The sequence below is a fragment of the Pristiophorus japonicus genome, chromosome 8 (genome assembly GCF_044704955.1).
Source record: "Pristiophorus japonicus isolate sPriJap1 chromosome 8, sPriJap1.hap1, whole genome shotgun sequence".
NCBI classification, from domain to species: Eukaryota; Metazoa; Chordata; class Chondrichthyes; family Pristiophoridae; genus Pristiophorus; species Pristiophorus japonicus.
In genome coordinates this window covers 72,842,176-72,861,897 of record NC_091984.1, presented here as the reverse complement: position 1 = coordinate 72,861,897, position 19,722 = coordinate 72,842,176, and the positions used below count along the sequence as shown (strand labels likewise).

The 19,722-nt window shown below is 48.2% G+C and overlaps 1 protein-coding gene and 1 long non-coding RNA gene across 2 annotated transcripts in view; both read right to left on the bottom strand.

The window, feature by feature from the left end:
• tm2d1 (TM2 domain containing 1) overlaps positions 1–19,722 on the bottom strand; it is a 122,316-nt gene that overhangs the window by 51,413 nt on the left and 51,181 nt on the right. The gene's annotated exons all lie outside the window — the stretch shown is intronic.
• Positions 8,667–10,330, bottom strand: LOC139268573 (uncharacterized). Its single transcript, XR_011594062.1, has 3 exons — positions 9,236–10,330; positions 8,959–9,121; positions 8,667–8,751 (listed from the first exon to the last, which is right to left on the bottom strand). It is a non-coding gene; the product is annotated as an uncharacterized lncRNA (long non-coding RNA).

Genomic DNA, 19,722 nt, shown 5'->3' with positions numbered 1-19,722 from the left:
CAAGAAGTCAGACAATTTAGAGACAGTGGAGATGTTGAGAGAATTGGTGGTGAGCAATGTTCCCCATAATTTTTTTTTTGGAGGGGGGGGGCGCACAACCCCTTCAAAAGTCTGTGCATGCGTGTTTTTATCAAATTTAAAAGCCAGCTTACTGACTGCACAGGACTGTGGAGTGCGGTGTGGTCGCGCAGCTTAAAGGGAACATTGATATTGAGGTAGAGCTGGGTGTCATCAACATACATGTGGAAACTGATGCTGCGGTTCCAGAGGATGTCGCCGAGGGGCAGCATGTAGATGAGAAATAGGAGGGAGCCAATGATAGATCCTTGGGGGACACCAGAGGTAACAGTGCGGGAGCAGGAAGAGAAGCCATTGCAGGTGATCTCTGGCTACGACTGAATAGATAAGAATGGAACCAGGCAACTGTAGTCCAATGTTCCTTGAATTTTTTTGGGTGCGCGGCCCATTCAAAAGACCGCACATGCATGGCTTTTCATATTTAAACGCCGGTGAGCCAACTGCGCGGGAGCTGCAGTCCACCTAGCTGGATGACAGAAGAGAGGGGTTAGAGGAGGATGATATGGTCAACTGTGTCAAAGGTTGCAGATAGGTTGAGAATTGCAGAATTGCGGTCCTGTGCAGTTGCGGAATTGGAACTTAAGGTGGATTCACTCTGGAGCATCCATAATGCTGAGAATAACGTGAATAGCACGTTTAGTGAGTTGGTCTTGCCGCAGGTAAAGGGTCCACAGCCAGATAGGGAATGGAAGACCAACAGGAAGAGCAATGCAAGGAAGGTAGTGCAGGGATTCCCTGCGGTCATCCCACTGCAAAACAGATACACCGCTTTGAGTACTGTTGAGGGGAATGACTCATCAGGGGGGAGCAACAGCAACCAAGTTCATGGCACCGTGGCTGGCTCTGCTGCACAGGAGGGCAGGAAAAAGAGTGGGAGAGCGATAGTGATAGGGGATTCAATTGTAAGGGGAATAGATAGGCATTTCTGCGGCCGCAACCGAGACTCCAGGATGGTATGTTGCCTCCCTGGTGTAAGGGTCAAGGATGTCTCGGAGTGGGTGCAGGACATTCTGAAAAGGGAGGGTGAACAGCCAGTTGTCATGGTGCACATTGGTACCAACGATATAGGTAAAAAACGGGATGAGGTCCTACGGGGCGAATTTAAGGAGCTAGGAGCTAAATTAAAAAGTAGGACCTCAAAAGTAGTAATCTCGGGATTGTTACCAGTGCCACGTGCTAGTCAGAGTAGGAAGCGCAGGATAGCTCAGATGAATACGTGGCTTGAGCAGTGGTGCAGCAGGGAGGGATTCAAATTCCTGGGGCATTGGAACCGGTTCTGGGGGAGGTGGGACCAGTACAAACCAGACGGTCTGCACCTAGGAAGGACCAGAACCAATGTCCTAGGGGGGAGTGTTTGCTAGTGCTGTTGGGGAGGAGTTAAACTAATATGGCAGGGGGATGGGAACCAATGAAGGGAGACAGAGGGAAACAAAATGGAGGCAGAAGCAAAAGACAGAAAGGAAATGAGTAAAAGTGGAAGGCAGAGAAACCCAAGGCAAAAAACAAAAAGGGCCACTTTGCAGCAAAATTCTAAAGGGTCAAAGTGTGTTAAAAAGGAAAGCCTGAAGGCTCTGTGCCTCAATGCGAGGAGTATTCGGAATAAGGTGGACGAATTAACTGTGCACATAGCAGTTAACGGATACGATGTGGTTGGCATCACGGAGACATGGCTCCAGGGTGACCAGGGCTGGGAACTCAACATCCAAGCGTATTCAACATTTAGGAAGGATAGACAGAAAGGAAAAGGAGGCGGGGTGGCGTTGCTGGTTAAAGAGGAAATTAGTGCAATTGTAAGGAAAGACATTAGCTTGGATGATGTGGAATCAGTATGGGTGGAGCTACAGAATACCAAAGGGCAGAAAATGCTAGTGGGAGTTGTATATAGACCTCCAAACAGTAGTAGTGATGTTGAAACAGGAAATAAGGGGGGCATGCAATAAAGGTACAGCAGTTATCATGGGTGACTTTAATATGCATATAGATTGGGCTAACCAAACTGGAAACAATACGGTGGAGGAGGATTTCCTGGAGTGCATAAGGGATGGTTTTCTAGACCAATATGTCGAGGAACCAACTAGGGGGGAGGTCATCTTAGGCTGGGTGTTGTGTAATGAGAGAGGATTAATTAGCTATCTCGTTGTGCGAGGCCCCTTGGGGAAGAGTGACCACAATATGGTGGAATTCTACATCAGGATGGAAAATGAAACAGTTAATTCAGATACCATGGTCCAGAACTTAAAGAAGGGTAACTTTGAAGGTATGAAGCGTGAATTGGCTAGGATAGATTGGCGAATGATACTTAAGGTGTTGACAGTGGATGGGCAATAGGAGACATTTAGAGACCACATGGATGAACTACAACAATTGTACATTCCTGTCTGGCGTAAAAATAAAAAAGGGAAGGTGGCTCAACCGTGGCTATCAAGGGAAATCAGGGATAGTATTAAAGCCAAGGAAGTGGCATACAAATTGCAGCGAACCCGCGGACTGGGAGAAATTTAGAACTCAGCAGAGGAGGACAAAGGGTTTGATTAGAGCAGGGAAAATAGAGTACGAGAGGAAGCTTGCAGGGAACATTAAGACGGACTGCAAAAGCTTCTATAGATATGTAAAGAGAAAAAGGTTAGTAAAGACAAACGTAGGTCCCCTGCAGTCAGAATCAGGGGAAGTCATAATAGGGAACAAAGAAATGGCAGACCAATTGAACAAGTACTTTGGTTCGGTATTCACCAAGGAGGACACAAACAACCTTCCGGATATAAAAGGGTCAGAGGGTCCAGTAAGGAGGAACTGAGGGAAATCCTTATTAGTCGGGAAATTGTGTTGGGGAAATTGATGGGATTGAAGGCCGATAAATCCCCAGGGCCTGATGGTCTGCATCCCAGAGTACTTAAGGAAGTGGCCTTGGAAATAGTGGATGCATTGACAGTCATTTTCCAACATTCCATTGACTCTGGATCAGTTCCTATCGAGTGGAGGGTAGCCAATGTAACCCCACTTTTTAAAAAAGGAGGGAGAGAGAAAACAGGGAATTATAGATCGGTCAGCCTGACATCGGTAGTGGGTAAAATGATGGAATCAATTATTAAGGATGTCATAGCAACGCATTTGGAAAGAGGTGACATGATCGGTCCAAGTCAGCATGGATTTGTGAAAGGGAAATCGTGCTTGACAAATCTTCTGGAATTTTTTGAGGATGTTTCCAGTAGAGTGGACAAGGGAGAACCAGTTGATGTGATGTATTTGGACTTTCAGAAGGCTTTCGACAAGGTCCCATACAAGAGATTAATGTGCAAAGTTAAAGCACATGGGATTGGGGGTAGTGTGTTGACATGGATTGAGAACTCGTTGGCAGACAGGAAGCAAAGAGTAGGAGTAAATGGGTACTTTTCGGAATGGTAGGTAGTGACTAGTGGGGTACCACAAGGTTCTGTGCTGGGGCCCCAGCTGTTTGCATTGTACATTAATGATTTAGACGAGGGGATTAAATGTAGTATCTCCAAATTTGCGGATGACACTAAGTTGGGTGGCAGTGTGAGCTGCGAGGAGGATGCTATGAGGCTGCAGTGACTTGGATAGGTTAGGTGAGTGGGCAAATGCATGGCAGATGAAGTATAATGTGGATAAATGTGAGGTTATCCACTTTGGTGGTAAAAACAGAGAGACAGACTATTATCTGAATGGTGACAGATTAGGAAAAGGGGAGGTGCAACGAGACCTGGATGTCATGGTACATCAGTCATTGAAGGTTGGCATGCAGGTACAGCAGGCGGTTAAGAAAGCAAATGGCATGTTGGCCTTCATAGCGAGGGGATTGGAGTACAGGGGCAGGGAGGTGTTGCTACAGTTGTACAGGGCCTTGGTGAGGCCACACCTGAAGTATTGTGTACAGTTTTGGTCTCCTAACTTGAGGAAGAACATTCCTGCTATTGAGAGAGTGCAGCGAAGGTTCACCAGACTGATTCCCGGGATGGCGGGACTGACCTATTAAGAAAGACTGGATCAACTGGGCTTGTATTCACTGGAGTTCAGAAGAATGAGAGGGGATCTCAAAGAAACGTTTAAAATTCTGATGGGGTTAGACAGGTTAGATGCAGGAAGAATGTTCCCAATGTTGGGGAAGTCCAGAATCAGGGGTCACAGTCTAAGAATAAGGGGTAAGCCATTTAGGACCGAGATGAGGAGAAACTTCTTCACCCAGAGAGTGGTGAACCTGTGGAAATCTCTACCACAGAAAGTTGTTGAGGTCAATTCACTAAATATATTCAAAAAAGAGTTAGATGTAGTCTTTACTACTAGGGGGATCAAGGGGTATGGCGAGAAAGTAGGAATGGGGTACTGAAGTTGCATGTTCAGCCATGTACTCATTGAATGGCGGTGCAGGCTCAAAGGGCCGAATGGCCTACTCCTGCACCTATTTTCTATGTTTCTATGAGAAGGACGAGGAGGGACAGTTTACTACTGTCACAGTCACATAGGATGTAATTTATGTCTTTAATAAGAGCTGTTTCGGTACTGTGTCGGGGCAGAAACGTGATTTCTATAAACTAGAGTTCATGCAACAACTACGCCACTGAAAGATCAGTTAGATCAGACAATAAAAAATGTGCATTCAGACCAAGTAAATCCCTATGCTGCACTGGACTGGACTCAATTAGTAGTTTTGAAAAATATTGCGAAAATGCTAGTTACAAATAAAATTTATATAAAAATCTGCAACATAAAAATAGCAAGTAGATAAACTGCCTCAAAAAACAGATAACCACTGTTCAGTTTATTATGTTGGAAAGTAATGTTTATAAATATCTGAAAGGCCTGAAATTGTTAGTGCTAGCCCAAAACCTATTGTGAATTGGGGAAACAACGACTAAAAAGTGCTGCAAATTCTGGCATAAAATCTGCTTTTTTTTTTACAAGATATGACACGCTTCGTGTGACTTCCTTTCAATAAAGAAAAAATTATGTTGAAGCTTCCCATTCTACCAATGAACTACTATACTGTGATCCATTTTCCTGGGTTGCATCTATAAAAAAGTAGATTATGGAGGCATTAAGTGAAGCAGATTAATGGTCAGAGTATACTGACTTGCAGATTGTTAAAAAAATTATTTTGGATTTTAAAATTATTTTTATTAACCAGACTGAATTTAAATTGTAGCTTTTTAATAAAACTAAAAGCAAAAAAACAATTCCTGTACAGTGATGTCAACAATTGGGGCTCAATTTTCCTCAGTCATATGTGCCGTTTTTTTTGGTGCAAGTTAAAAAATTTAAGTTTCCCCAAGGAATCTGCGCCAGCGTAACTGAGTTACTTCCGATTTTTTTTTAGGTCCTTTTTTTGTGTCATAGGGTGCATAACCCAATGTCTGCGCCAATTTTTGTCTATTATGGAAGTTTGCCCCTCAAAAAATTCTCTTCGGTCGGCCTATCTGACCACTCTCGAAAAACATTCTGGTGAGTTAAGAAAAAGCAGCGCACATTGAAAAATCGCCACAGAAAGACGCCATTGTTTTTCAGCGAAGTTTTGGAGGGAGTCAAGACTTAAATATACACAAAGATTTTTTTTTAACCTTATAACATAGTAATGGAAGTTTGATGGAATTCTGTAACTCTTCATACCAGATTCAATTTAAATTGTAACTTTTTATCTAAAAGCAAACAGGGCTCGAGGGTCGGAGCGTCGGCAGGCAGAATCGGTCCTGTGTCCGGACATGGGGCTCGGCTACAAAAGAAACCCGGGGTGGGGCTGTGGAAGGCGATCGGAAGGCATCAGAAGCCTGCACTATCCATCAAATCAAGCCCGGGTTGGGGGGGGGGGGGCGGGGGCTGTGGAAGGCGATCAGAAGGCATCACAGGACTGCACTACGTATCAAATGTAGCCCGGAGGGTTGCTCCCGATCACTGCGCCTGTTCAGACCTGGGTGTGGTCCATACAGATCTGTGGGGAGAGAGAACAAAGAACCTTGTCCTGCCTGGCTACCGTTCTGAGCTTCTTGCAAAGGTAAAATTTAAGCTTGGGGGCAATACTGACAATGCCATACCTTGTGCAAGCCTTTTGCATCATGGTGCTGTGGAGGAGACAATTGAATCGACATCATCGAATGAGGAACCTCAGAGCTCGTAGGGTGATGGGCAGGAGGCCTTATCCATGTCGGGTATATCGAGACAGGCGCTTGCTCCTGAGTGATGCGGACTGTATCAGAAGGCTGTGTTTCCGCAAAGAAGTTGTGACTGAGATCTGAGAGTTGGTGAAAGCAGACTTGCAACCTAGAAGCGTCAGGAGGACTGCTTTGTCAGTTCAAGTGAAAGTTACAGCTGCACTTTCATTCTATGCAGCCGGATCCTTCCAAGCTACAACTGGGGATGTGTGCGTCATTTCTCAACATGCAACACATGTCTGCATTTGGCTGCACTATATGCCTGGAGAAATAACTACATAAAGTTCCCCATGACCACCCAGGCAATGTGTGACAGGGCTGTGGGCTTCACCAGGACTGCTGGCTTCCCAAAGGTACAGGACTGCATTGATTGTACCCACATCGCCTTGCAAACACCTTTGGAGGATTCAGAGATGTACAGGAACAGAAAAGGCTTCCACTCCATTAATGTGCAGCTCGTGTGTGACGACATGCATCGCATCATGTCAGTTGATGCAAGATACCCTGGGAGCACCCATGATGCGTACATCCTACGCATCAGCGTTAAATCTGCCATGTTTCAGCAGCAGCCAGAAGGGCAGAGCTGACTATTGGGACACAAAGGGTACAGCCTCGCCACCTGGCTCATGATGCCCCGATGCGTAACCCAGACAGAAGTTGACCGTCAATACAACATGTCACACATTGCGACGCGCAGCATCAGAGAGGACCATTGGCATCTTGAAACAGCGTTTCCGATACCTGGACCATTCCAGAGGCTACTTGCTATACTCTCCTGAGATTGTCGGTCAGTTCACTGTTGTGTGCTGCATGCTGCATAACTTAGCCATCATGAGGTAGCAGCAGATGATAGTAGAAGACCCATCTGCGGTGAGAGTGGCTGATAATAATGATGAGGAAGAAGCAGATGATGAGCAGGAGGAGGAGGACAAGGAAGCCATGCAACTCCCTGAACCCGAAGCACGATGGCGGAGAAAGGCGGGCCATCGTGCTCCTTTAATGATTGCTCGAGCCTTGCGCTACCAGCTCATCCGTGAACTCTTTGCTGCCTGAAGGCTCAGCGACAACTATTCCACATGGACCATGTTTACTGTTTGGACCTGTTCCGTAATGTTGTGTTGGTGGAACAAATGATGGAAATGATTCTTGTTTACTTCTAAAGTTGTGTTAATAATCGAACAAATAATGCAAATGAGTTACAATTTAAAATATATTTTATTCAAAAGTTGAACAAACATTTCTTTCTACTTAAGTGAAAATATTCTTATCAAACTTTAAAGTTTTTAGTTAAGATCACTTACAAACTCTAAGATCACTTAAAAACTTTATCAATTAAAAACTTTAAGGTCATTTACTAACTTTTAAACTTGTAAATTTACATAACTTACAAAAAACTTTTAATTTGAGAACAGTTACAGTAATAATAACAACAGCAAAGAAAGGCTGCACCCATCTCTCCTCCTCCTTATTCTAAGACCGCCCGCCATGCTTGGTCTTGGTAATTCCACCACCCCTGCCCACAGGCGGTGGCAGTGTTTCTCGGGTTGGTATCAAGCTTATTCTTTCCAACATCTCGGGTAATGCGCACCTGTTGATGGGAGGACGGGGCAGGCAGCAATGTGGAGGGCCCAGCTTGGGGCTCTTCAGAGGTTGGTCTGGGGATTGGAGCGGGAGTGGCAGTTGATTCTGTCAATGGGCGCGGGGTCTGGGTGTGTTCCCTTATTGCAGCAGCTAATTCAAAAATTCCCTCCCTCATGAGCCCTGACAGTGTCTCAACTACCTCCAAAATTCCCTCCTTCATGTTCGCCAACAGTGTCTCACCTACCTGTGACAAGCCCTCCCTCATGTTGAGAAAAAGTGTGTCAACTACCTGCAACATTCCCTCCTTCATGTTCACTGACAGCACATCAGCTACCTGCGACATTCCCTTCCTCATATTCCAGGACAGTGTTTCCATTTCTCCCGACAGTCCCGATACCTCATCACCCACCCCACTGATGGTGTCCAGGAGTGATCGCGTAAGGTCAATGCTCTCCGCATTCATTGCCATCATATGAACCACATCTGTTAGATCCTGCACCTCAGGAGCACGGTCGAGCTCTCCTTCCCCTCCTCACCCTGGGTGTGGTTCGTAGCATTCCAGTGGGACTCGCAGCCTCCGACGGTGGGGCCCTGGGTGTGCCTCGCAGCAGCCCACCACCGGGACCCACAGCCTCGATCGGTGGGGCCCTGGGTGTGCCTCGCTGCACCCCACTGGAATCCCCAGCCTCGGACGGTGGGAAACCATGGAATGTCCCACCAACACCCAAAACACTAGTCAGGGAAGGGGCTGGCATCTCAATGGGCGGCATCTGCACCTCTTCCAAAGACAGTAAAATAGTGGGGGCTTCATCCATCCCCTCCCACTCCCCCTCCCCCCCATGCTCTTGGTCTAGAAGGTGGGATTGGAAGATGTTCTCTTCAGGCTCGTCCTCGTCTGAATCCTCTTCTGCATCGTCAGGGTTGGCCTCAAGTTCTGCAAAATATAACAGAACAGACAAATGGTCAGCAGTAGAGGAGGGGACAGGGTGGATGGCATGAGTAGGGTCTCATAGCGCAGGCAGCAAGCTCATTTGAAGGACCACGATGAATGGTAGCACATTGCATCAACCGAAGCGTACCTGATGGAGACATCAGTACTTAACATTTAGCAAAGCCAGACTGTGTAATTTGCAGGACTTACCTTCTCCCTCGACTGTGGGCCCAGCTTGTGCAGTGGCGGTTGCTTTTCTCCAGGCAGGACCCATCAAAGCAGCGACCCTCTCTTCCAAAGGTGTCAGTGGGTGCAGATTTGCCGGGTCTCCTCCTGTTCGAGTTCATTCTCATTTGTTGTGTGCCACTTTCCTCTGCAAAGATAAAAATATAACTTTTTAGAGAGGGTGTCTTTCTGCTGGGTGGGACATATACAGATGATCACATTTACAATTACAATTCCATTGAAAAAAGAAAATGTTACTTACACTAACGACTTGACCAAGGTCCTGCCACTTCTTTTTGCACTGGCCTCCAAACCTCAGGGTGGTCACCATTGCACAGTCATCCTCTGCAAGTTGGTTCCAACGTTTCTTCATTTCATTGGGTGGAACTTTTATGTAACCTCTGCTGGTGTCCAGCTCCTGCCATCGGCCTTAATCACAGTAACTAGTGCCTCCACTTCATCCTGTAAGAAATTCTTGGTCCTAGTGCCTTGTTGCATCTTGCATTGCAGCTCCAATTTTCCCAATGATAACTAAAGTTCTCTCACAGCACTCAAACGTTCTCACACACACAACTGGCTCTTTAAAAATGGCCGATGCAGACCGAGAGCTGTACTGCGCATGCGCGCCCATAGGAATCACTTCAAAAACGTCCTTTTTTTCCCCCGCATGCGCAGAAGGGGCGGCATCGTTTTTTTCAGCGCAGACATAGAAACATAGAAAATAGGTGCAGGAGTAGGCCATTCGGCCCTGTGAGCCTGCACCACCATTCAATATGATGGCTGATCATTCACCTCAGTACCCCTTACATGCTTTCTCTCCATACCCCTTGATCCCTTTAGCTGTAAGGCCATATTTAACTCCCCCTTGAATATATCCAATGAACTGGCATCAACAACTCTCTGCAGTAGGGAATTCCACAGGTTAACAACTCTCTGAGTGAAGAAGTTTCTCCTCATCTCAGTCCTAAATAGCTTACCCCTTATCCTTAGACTATGTCCCTTGGTTCTGGACATCCCCAACATCGGAAACATTCTTCCTGCATCTAATCCCCTCTCATCCTTCTAAACTCCAGTGAATACAGGCCCAGTCGATCCAGTCTCTCCTCATATGTCAGTCCTGCCATCTCGGGAATCAGTCTGGTGAACCTTTGCTGCACTCCCTCAATAAGCAAGAACGTCCTTCCTCAGATTAGGAGACCAAACCTCAACACAATATTCCAGGTGAGGCCTCACCAAGGCCCTGTACAACTGCAGTAAGACTTCCCTGCTCCTGTACTCAAACCCCCCAGCTATGAAGGCCAACATACCATTTGCCTTCTTCACCGCCTGCTGTACCTGCATGCCAACTTTCAATGACTGATTTACCATGACACCCAGATCTCTTTGCACCTCCCCCTTTCCTAATCTGCCACCATTCAGATAATATTCTGCCTTCGTGTTTTTGCCACTAAAGTGGATAACCTCACATTTATCCACATTATACTGCATCTGCCAAGCGTTTGCCCACTCACCTAACCTGTCCAAGTCACCCTGCAGCTTTTTAGCATCCTCCTCACAGCTCACACCACCACCCAACTTAGTGTCATCTGCAAACTTGGAGATATTACACTCAATTCCCTCATCCAAATCATTAATGTATATTGTAAATAGCTGGGATCCCAGCACTGAGCCCTGCGGCACCCCACTAGTCACTGCCTGCCACTCTGAAAAGGACCCATTTATCCCAACTCTCTGCTTCCTATCTGCCAACCAATTCTCTATCCATGTCCAAATACACCACATCCACTGGTTCTCCCTTGTCCACTCTACTAGTTACATCCTCAAAAAATTCTAGAAGATTTGTCAAGCAGGATTTCCCCTTCATAAATCCATGCTGACTTGGACCGATCCCGTCACTGCTTTCAAATGTGCTGCTATTTCATCTTTAATAATTGATTCCAACATTTTCCCCACTACTGATGTCAGGCTAACCGGTCTATAATTACCAGTTTTCTCTCTCCCTCCTTTCTTAAAAAGTGGTGTTACATTAGCTACCCTCCAGTCCATAGGAACCGATCCAGAGTCGATAGACTGTTGGAAAATGATCACCAATGCATCCACTATTTTTAGGGTCACTTCCTTAAGTACTCTGGGATGCAGACTATCAGACCTCGGGGATTTATCGGCCTTCAATCCCATCAATTTCCCGAACACAATTTCCCACCTAATAAGGATTTCCTTCCGTTCCTCCTTCTCACTAGACCCTCGGTCTCCTAGTATTTCCGGAAGGTTATTTGTGTCTTCCTTCGTGAAGACAGAACCAAAGTATTTGTTTAACTGGTCCGCCATTTCTTTGTTCCCCATTATAAATTCACCTGAATCTGACAGCAAGGGACCTAAATTTGTTTTCACTAATCTTTTTCTCTTCACATATCTATAGAATCTTTTGCAGTCAGTCTTTATGTTCCCAGCAAGCTTCCTCTCATATTCTATTTTCCTCCTCCTAATTAAACCCTTTGTCCTCCTCTGCTGTATTACAAAATTCTCCCAGTCCTCGGGTTTGCTGCTTTTTCTGGCCAATTTATATGCCTCTTCCTTGGATTTAACACTGTCCTTAATTTCCCTTGTTAGCCACGGTTGAGCCACCTTCCCCGTTTTGTTTTTGCTCCAGACAGGGATGTACAATTGTTGAAGTTCATCCATGTGATCTTTAAATGTTTGCCATTGCCTACCCACCATCAACCCTTTAACTATCACTCGCCAGTCTATTCTAGCCAATTCACGTCTCATATCATCGAAGTTACCTTTCCTTAAGTTCAGGACCCTAGTCTCTGAATTAACTGTGTCACTCTCCATCTTAATAAAGAATTCTACCATATTATGGTCACTCTTCCCCAAGGGGCCTCACGCAACAAGATTGTTATTTAGTCCTTTCTCATTACACATCACCCAGTTTAGGATGGTCAGCCCTCTAGTTGGTTCCTCAACATATTGGTCTAGAAAACCATCCCTAATACACTCCAGGAAATCTTCCTCCACCGCATTGCTACCAGTTTGGTTAGCCCAAGCAATATGTAGATTAATGTCGCCCATGATAATTGCTGTACCTTTATTGCACGCATCCCTAATTTCTTGTTTGATGCTGTCCCCAATCTCACTACTACTGTTTGGTGGTCTGTACACAACTCCCACTCGCGTTTTCTTTACTTTGGTATTCCGTAGCTCAACCCATACAGATTCCACATCATCCAAGCTAATGTCCTTCCTTACTATTGCATTAATTTCCTCTTTAACCAGCAATGCCACCCCACCTCCTTTTCCTTTCTGTCTATCCTTCCTAATTGTTGAATACCCCTGGATGTTGAGTTCCCAGCCTTGGTCACCCTGGAGCCATATCTCCGTGATGCCAATTACATCATATCCGTTAACTGCTATCTGCGCAGTTAATTCGCCCACGTTATTCCAAATACTCCTCGCATTGAGGCACAGAGCCTTCAGGCTTGTCTAACACCCTTTGTGCCTTTAGGATTTTGCTGTAATGTGGCCCTTTTTGCTTTTTGCCTTGGGTTTCTCTGTCCTCCATTTTTACTTTTCTTCTTTACTTTACTTTTGCTTCTGCCCCCATTCTACTTCCCTCTGTCTCCCTGCATAGGTTCCCATTCCTCTGCCATATTAGTTTAACCCCCTCCCCAACAGCACTAACAAACACTCCTCCTAGGACATTGGTTCAGGTCTTGCCCAGGTGCAGACCATCTGGTTTGTACTGGTCCCACCTCCCCCAGAACCGGTTCCAATGTCCCAGGAATTTGAATCCCTCCCTGCTGCACCACTCCTCAAGCCACGTATTCATCTGAGTTATCCTGCGATTCCTACTCTGACTAGCACGTGGCACTGGTAGCAATCCTGAGATGACTACTTTTGAGGTCCTACTTTTTAATTTAGCTCCTAGCTCCCTAAATTCGTCTTGTAGGACCTCATCCCGTTTTTTACCTATATCGTTGGTATCTATATGCACCACGACAACTGGCTGTTCACCCTCCCTCTTCAAAATGTCCAACACCCACTCTGAGACATCCTTGACCCTTGCACCAGGGAGGCAACATACCATCCTGGAGTCTCGGTTGCGGCTGCAGAAAAGTCTATCTATTCCCCTTACAATAGAATCCCCTACCACTATAGCTCTCCCACTCTTTTTCCTGCCCTCCTGTGCAGCAGAGCCACCCACGGTGCCATGGACTTGGTACTGTTGTTCTCCCCTGATGAGTCACCCCCTCAACAGTACCCTCCCCGAGGTTACTGGACAGGCTGTACGGCACCAATTTTGAAAAATACAGCGGGGAAACTTGGCACATTTATTTTTGGAGTAGTTCTGGCCTAGAAAAACAGGCGTAACTCTGGCAATACGCCAAAAAACAGCTTTGGGTAAAATTGAGCCCTTAGTCACTAGTTACCATGTAGCCATTTTTTTTTAACATAGCTTTATCATTATTGTTAGCAGGATGGATTTGATTACTGACCAATTTGTAGCAGATTTCTTCAGTTTAAAAACAGTGAGGATTTTCCTAACATTTTATTCATCTTTTTCCATAAATGCTGTTGAACAGTTCACATTTTACTTGCATTTATAGATTATTTCAGTTCAAATTTAGTCCCACTCCATTCATCACTATGGCTTCATAAATCCAACGCCAGAGTTTTATTCAAATTTCTACTAAATTGGACATTTTATTCAGCATTAATTTATCAAATATTTTTCAGCCTAAGTTCAGATTCCAGAAACAACAAAATGTATTTTTAATTTATTCTGCCTGCTTCATCTCCTGACTCCATGCTGTAATGCCCACTTGAATGCGATACTTTCCCACCCAATCTACACTGACTGCTCTGCTCCCTGGTGCCACTCTTGACATTCCCAAATATGGATGAACTGAAAATAGCATGTGTCCGTGCCTCACAACTGCAAGAATCTTCAAAAATGTGTGGAAGTATTCTAATTGTTTAAACTGTGAATATAGCTTTATATTTACAAACTGTTATCCTTCAAAACAAAATAAATTTGCACAGGGTTAAAAAGCCATAGGCTACAACCACAGACAGATGGGGGATTTGACGTGGTGATTAGCCAAACTATCTTTGTCCTGTTAACTGGGAACGTTAAGCAATTTGTTCTCTCATCTCAGATGGCCTAACAAAACAATCGCATCTATTATGATGAGGATAATTCTGTTTATGTGAACTCAGCAGGAGGTGTCTTTGGGAATACACACTTGGGAGAGGAGGTAGTCAGTTTGGGTGACTGACCGATTGGTGATTTCCTGAATGATGAAGTAGTTGAAGACACAGCGGTTCCACTTGCTGTGTGAGAGAAAAGGGGAAAAAATAAACACTTGGATAATCACTCAGGTTCTAAACAGGAGACTGAGAGTTGCAGGGCTTGACTTGAAGCTGAAAGACAAGATGGAGAAGGCCAAATTTTGCAGTTCGAAGTTGTCTAGAAAGAAAGGTAATGCCAAAAAAGTATTAATCAGCCCACAAAAGGGACAGAGCGCATGGTTTATTATTTTTCAAGGAAAGAAGCGTGATTAATTGAATGAAGTGGGATTTGCTTTAACTGTTACTCTTTATGTTCAGTTGCTTTCTGTAAAATAAAGCATTTAGTGATTCTCATCTGACCTAATCTCACTGCAGTATTTTTCACTCTGTTTTTTGAAAAATTGGAGAAGCTCACATTGTACTAGCTTGCTTTCACTGCCAATATTAACCAGTTAACACTAACACTGCACTCCACACATAAATGATCTACTTACAAGACCTGCTGGGATGGATTGGGGGGGGGGGGGGGGGGGGAAGCCGCAATCTTCACAGCATTGCGATTGCAGGTTTGGTCAGTATCCCGCTCTAAACCCGCCTGAGTTTCTGACCCGTCAGACCTGCGCTTGGATAGCAGACTCGATAGCAAGCGGCATTAAAAGGTACTTAAGTGCTAGTTAAGAGGCTTAAAAGCAGGCACTTACAATTTTACCAACCTTTTGACCAGGTAAGTTGAGTTGGGTTCTCAGTGACTCTCTACTGCTTTGGCTAGTTGACAGCTGCAGAAGTGACATAAAGGCTACCATTTCACAACTGGTCACTTTCCAACGTCAGAAGCTGAAGCCTTCAGGTTTTGGAAGAGACATTTGAGCTGCATGCACGTTGGAAGTGTTTGTAGTGAATTCTCCATTCACTGTCACCTCCTTGGAGCAATATCTCTCACTATTGACAGATCACTTCCGTCACCTCAATCTCACATGTCATTTATTCCAGCAGCATCGGTGCCCATGAAAAAATCTCAACTTGGTCTTTAGAAATCAACCACGATCAACACCAACACCAACATCACTAAACACACCCGCATCACTGCCAACAACAGCAACCTTCTCCGCAATCACCTGATGTAACGCAGTAAACAGAGCATCAGCACCTAACCACATTGCTGCCCGGGAGGCCAGTGATGGCCTCACCATGGCCACATTTACTTCACTTCATGCTGTACACCAACTGCCACATAATGTGCCAAGTTGGCACCACCCCACACCAGCTCCATAAAGCATCCTGCAATGTCCAACCCATTCCTTTCACACTCATCAACTTATGTCTCACCATTCACGACAACTCACTTCCAAAGATGCCCACAAATCTGTCCAAGAACGTAAAGTCCTGCAAATAAAGATTTCAATGCTTGACAATACATCAACATTAATTATATATGAACATTGGCTAAAGGACCCAAGTGCTTACCATTGTGTGTTGTTAGTTGGTATGATTGGACAACAATAAGGGTGAGTGTGAGGGGTCTAAATGAGATGTGAATGTGATCATGTAGATAGAGGGATGAATGGAGATGAACATAAACTTGGTGTAAGGATGTGCAGGAGTAGGGTAGGGAAGGCAGAGTGATGGCGATGTGATGAGTGGCACAGTAGGATGAGGGTGAGTGGAGCTTTACAGTAACATTTCGTGATCTACTGAGATCATTGAAAGGTTTGCATCACTGCAATCAGCTCCTCCAGACGACATCCCTGTTGTACCCTCATGTGCAATGTGAAACCTCCTGGAGAGGTCTCTTCTGTCCATTGGAATGGAAGAGAACCTCCCTGCATGCTGTGACTTCCTCCATAAGCATCTGGTGAGAGTCATGGACGAGCCTGGGTGCAGCCTCGCATCTTTGTGCAGTGTTTGTCAGTGTTTGCAGTAGCTCAATGCTGCAAAAGACTGAAGAACTTTCAAAGGACGTCATCAGACCTGCTTCCAGTTAATTGGGTGGGGAACCCGCAGGTGGGCTGAACAGTCCCAGCCACTGAAGATTGAAGGGATGCACTTTGGAGCGGGTTTCCCACGCTGCACTAATGCCGCCCGCATTAAACTCGTCTATGTTGGCGAAATCCCGGCCAGTGCGGGGAAAATAGCTATAATTTTTTTAATGTAGATAACTCTGCCTTTCTTCTTCATTCTGCATCCTACACACACTGAGGGAGTATACCAAAGTAGTTCAAATTTGGAAGGGAGAGGACACTTGTGTAGGTGCTATGGGCCCAAAATTCGCAATCATTTAGTGCCAAATTTTTGGAGGTACTATCGTGTTTGCTGGAGCTAACTTAATTTTGCAATTTTCGCCAAGGGTATAACGCCATCTTTAACAGGTAAAGGCCGATTTTTTAAATTAACGTTTTTATGACATTACTCGGGGTCAAACCCATCCGTAACGCCATTTTTGCAAGTTTCGCCAATAAGGATTTTTTCAAAAATGGAGCTGAAGACTGCTTTGCAAAACCTTACCATACCAAATCGGAGTCAGATAGAAATCCGCGTTACAGACGCCATTTTGTTTATCAGAGCCGAGTTATAGGGTTATAGGTTTTGGAGGGAGGGAACAAGCTAATTAAAAATGTCTGTTTGTGCAGAGGGAAATGAGAAACTTTATTTATTGCAGCAAATTGCGAGTTGAAGTTCCACCATCGAACTGCTGCTCACCGGGCTCGAGGCACACAGGTCGGAGTGCCGGCAGGCAGGATCGCTCCCTCAGCCGGACACAGGAGCTCAGCTTCCAAAGAAGCCCAGGGGGGAGTTGGAAACCACGCGAGAGATAGGAGCAGCAATAGGGGCCATTCGGCCAGAGATAGAGGTGGCAATGGTGATTCCTTTCGGCCAATGATAGGGGCCATTTGCAAGCCATCGGCTTGGATGGGGAGTGTCAGCATCAAAATACTCCCGGGGCAGGTACAGCACGGATATAAAAGGAAAATACTGGATTCTGGAATAAAAACAGAAAATGCTGGAAATCTCAGCGGGTCAGCATGGGAAAAATCAGCATGGGTTAGCTTCAGAGTAAAGCTGTACAATTACACAGTACCCTGGAAACCCAAATGCTTGGGCATGCGCAGAATGGGTCCTCAGTTTTTCAGCGCTATCAATTAGCTCCACCCACAGAAGCTAAGGTCTTTCTGCGCGGCACCAAATTCAAACAGAAAAATGGCGAAACTTCGGATTTTTTTTTGGCGCCACTTCGGCTTAAAAAAAAAAAATCGCCCATTAATATTAAATAGCGCCAAAAAAAGACAATTTGGAATTTTGGGCCCTATATCACCACCTCTTAGAACTAATGTGCTAAAAGTGTTGTGCACTTCATGAGAGCTGGTGAGACAAACGAGTTTATCTTGGGTTGTTCCAAAGGCTGAAAATGTTGAGAGCCACTTCTGGATGATCTTCTGATTGTGGGACTGAAGTCAGACAGGTCAGAATATCCACCAATCTGCTGTCTACTTCAGCTAAATATTAAGTCATGACAGCAATCTCATTACTCAAACACCAACTAGTAAGATCACATCTGCGCTGGTCCCACAAATGATTCAGTAACTGTTGACTCTATTCCTACTCCCAGTGTAGGTGCTGCTGGTCCCACTCCCTAGTTCCAAATCAATTAATACCAGTTCTACTAACGTTCCCAATTCGATTCCCACATTCCCTCCCCGAAGGGGAACAAAGGGGAGGGGAGGGGGGTGCAAAACGGTAAAGAGGGGAGCGTGAAGGGGAGAGAAACAAAGGGAAGGGGAGAGAATGTGGGAATTGAATTGGGAATGTTAGTAGAACACATTCCCACATTTTTCTCTCTCTTTGTTTCTTCACCTGTTTCAGGAAATGGGTGAGGTGGGAGGGGAGGGAGGGAGGGGGGAGTCGAGGGGGAGGGGAGGGAGGGAGGGGGGAGTCGAGGGGGGAGGGAGGGGGGGTCGAGGGAGGGAGGGAGGGGGGTCGAGGGGGGAGGGAGGGGGCGTCGAGGGGGGAGGGAGGGGGCGTCGGGGGGGGAGGGAGGGGGCGTCGGGGGGGGGAGGGAGGGGGCGTCGGGGGGGGGAGGGAGGCGTCGGGGGGAGGGAGGGGGCGTCGAGGGGAGGGAGGGGGCGTCGAGGGGGGAGGGAGGGGGCGTCGAGGGGGGAGGGAGGGGGCGTCGAGGGGGGAGGGAGGGGGCGTCGAGGGGGGAGGGAGGGGGCGTCGAGGGGGGAGGGAGGGGGCGTCGAGGGGGGAGGGAGGGGGCGTCGAGGGGGGAGGGAGGGGGCGTCGAGGGGGGAGGGAGGGGGCGTCGAGGGGGGAGGGAGGGGGCGTCGAGGGGGGAGGGAGGGGGCGTCGAGGGGGGAGGGAGGGGGCGTCGAGGGGGGAGGGAGGGGGCGTCGAGGGGGGAGGGAGGGGGCGTCGAGGGGGGAGGGAGGGGGCGTCGAGGGGGGAGGGAGGGGGCGTCGAGGGGGAGGGAGGGGGCGTCGAGGGGGGAGGGAGGGGGCGTCGAGGGGGGAGGGAGGGGGCGTCGAGGGGGGAGGGAGGGGGCGTCGAGGGGGGAGGGAGGGGGCGTCGAGGGGGGAGGGAGGGGGCGTCGAGGGGGGAGGGAGGGGGCGTCGAGGGGGGAGGGAGGGGGCGTCGAGGGGGGAGGGAGGGGGCGTCGAGGGGGGAGGGAGGGGGCGTCGAGGGGGGAGGGAGGGGGCGTCGAGGGGGGAGGGAGGGGGCGTCGAGGGGGGAGGGAGGGGGCGTCGAGGGGGGAGGGAGGGGGCGTCGAGGGGGGAGGGAGGGGGCGTCGAGGGGGGAGGGAGGGGGCGTCGAGGGGGGAGGGAGGGGGCGTCGAGGGGGGAGGGAGGGGGCGTCGAGGGGGGAGGGAGGGGGCGTCGAGGGGGGAGGGAGGGGGCGTCGAGGGGGGAGGGAGGGGGCGTCGAGGGGGGAGGGAGGGGGCGTCGAGGGGGGAGGGAGGGGGCGTCGAGGGGGGAGGGAGGGGGCGTCGAGGGGGGAGGGAGGGGGCGTCGAGGGGGGAGGGAGGGGGCGTCGAGGGGGAGGGAGGGGGCGTCGAGGGGGGAGGGAGGGGGCGTCGAGGGGGGAGGGAGGGGGCGTCGAGGGGGGAGGGAGGGGGCGTCGAGGGGGGAGGGAGGGGGCGTCGAGGGGGGAGGGAGGGGGCGTCGAGGGGGGAGGGAGGGGGCGTCGAGGGGGGAGGGAGGGGGCGTCGAGGGGGGAGGGAGGGGGCGTCGAGGGGGGAGGGAGGGGGCGTCGAGGGGGGAGGGAGGGGCGTCGAGGGGGGAGGGAGGGGGCGTCGAGGGGGGAGGGAGGGGGCGTCGAGGGGGAGGGAGGGGGCGTCGAGGGGGGAGGGAGGGGGCGTCGAGGGGGGAGGGAGGGGGGCGTCGAGGGGGGAGGGAGGGGGCGTCGAGGGGGGAGGGAGGGGGCGTCGAGGGGGGAGGGAGGGGGCGTCGAGGGGGGAGGGAGGGG